Raw genomic sequence first — 2,284 nt, 5'->3', positions numbered from 1 at the left:
AAGGAGGGAGGGAAGGCCAGACCTAAAACATGGCCGCCGGTCGCGGCATCACGTGACGGAGGCCCAGCTTGGCGACGCGAAGGGCGGCCCCGCCTTATTCTAGCACACGTGATGAAGGAAGAAGGCGACCGGCCCGCGGAGGGATGCTGGGAATTGTAGTCCCGGAGGAATGGAAGACGCTTTTGAGCTGCGTGAAGTTGGGACTGCGACGCCCAGCATTCCTAGCTGGAGTAGCTTGGAATGAATGGGTGGATGGCTGTAATGATTTTAAATTTGAAATGTTTTTATATTGATCCCTGTTTATTTTTGTTGTGAGCCGCCCTGAGACCCTAGGGGAGTTGGGCGGCATAGAAAAATAGATAAATAATAGATATGTAGGTAGATAGGTACCGTAATTGGATTTTAGATGTATTATTATGTTTTTAATATTTGTTGTGAGCCGCCCTGAGTCCTCGGAGAGGGGTGGCATACAAATCCAATTAATACGATGGATAGATAGATAGATAGATAGATAGATAGATAGATAGATAGATAGATAGACAGACAGACAGACAGACAGACAGACAGACAGACAGACAGACAGACAGACAGATATAGATTAGATATAGATAGATAGATAGACAGACAGATAGATAGATATAGATTAGATAGATATAGATAGATTAGATAGACAAACAAACAGACAGATAGGTATAGATTAGATAGATAGATAGATAAGATAGATAGATATAGATTAGATAGACAGACAGACAGATAGATATAGGATAGAGATAGATAGATAGATAGATAGATAGATAGATAGATAGATAGATAGATAGATAGATAGATAGATAGACAGACAGACAGACAGACAGACAGACAGCTATGGATGGGCTGCTGCCCGGACTGGGGGGGGGGGTGCAGTGGGGTAGCAAAAATTGAGCTCCACCCCAGAGCACCCAATTTGCACTGAAAAATGTTGAAAGAAAATGCAGGGCATCCCGGCTAAACCACGTCCACAGTGTGGTAGTAAAAGTTTTGGTAGCCATTCACTGGGTAGATAGATAATATTAAAATTTAATATTCTTAATTAATATTTTGTCATAAAATAAGGGATTTCTGAGTCGGTGGGCTTCTTGAGGGCCGTGCACAGAACAGAGGGGATGTTGAATTGAGAGGGCTCTCCTGCTAGGGTGGCTGAACTCAAATGTCAGGGGGTGAAACTGAACCCTTGCAAATTTTCTGAACCAGTGCAATGCTTCATCCGACCTGCAAAACCAGCTCAGCAAGTTAGCTGACTGATGGTATCAAAGGCTGTGGAGCGCTCCAGGGGTACCTGCTGTAGAATAGAATAGAATAGAATTTTATTGGCCAAGTGTGATTGGACACACAAGGAATTTGTCTTGGTGCAGATGCTCTCAGCGTACATAAAGGAAAATATGTACCCAGGGGAAGAACCTTTTCTGTGGCGGCCCCGGCCCTCAGGAACAAACTCCCCCCAGAGATTAGAATTGCCCCCACCCTCCTTGCCGTTCGTAAGCTGCTTAAAACCCACCTCTGCCGCCAAGCATGGGGGAATTGAGATACCCTTTCCCCCTAGGCCTTTACTATTTTATGCATGGTATGTCTGTACGTATGTTTGGTTTTATAATAAGGGTTTTTAACTGTTTTAGTATTGGATTATTATTATATGCTGTTTTATTGCTGTTGTTAGCCGGCCCGAGTCTGCGGAGAGGGGCGGCATACAAATTCAATCAATCAATCAATTAATTGATTAATTTGTCAAGAATCGTGTGGTACAACACTTAATGATTGTCATAGGGGTCAAATAAGCAATGAAGAAACAATCAATATTAATAAAAATCTTAGGATACAAACAAGTTACAGTCATACAGTCTTAAGTGGGAGGAAAAGGATGATAGGAATGATGAGGAAAAACTAGTAGAAATAGAAGTGCAGATTTAGTAAAAAGTCTGACAGTGTTGAGGGAATTATTTGTTTAGCAGAGTGATGGCGTTTGGGGAAAAAACTGTTCTTGTGTCTAGTTGTCTTGGTGTGCAGGGCTCTGTAGCGATGTTTTGAGGGTAGGAGTTGAAAGAGTTTATGTCCAGAATGCGAGGGGTCAATCAATATTTTCCCTGCCCTCTTTTTGACTTGTGCAGTCTGCAGGTCCTCAATGGAAGGCAGGTTGGCAGCCATCGTTTTTTCTGCAGTTCTGATTCTCCTCTTTGTCGGTCCTGTTGGGTTGCAGCACCAAACAAGACAGTTATAGAGGTGCAGATGACAGACTCAGTGATTCCTCTGT

This window comes from Erythrolamprus reginae, chromosome 10 (assembly GCF_031021105.1).
Source record: "Erythrolamprus reginae isolate rEryReg1 chromosome 10, rEryReg1.hap1, whole genome shotgun sequence".
In the NCBI taxonomy this organism is placed as follows: Eukaryota; Metazoa; Chordata; class Lepidosauria; order Squamata; family Dipsadidae; genus Erythrolamprus; species Erythrolamprus reginae.
This window is presented reverse-complemented; position numbering follows the sequence as displayed.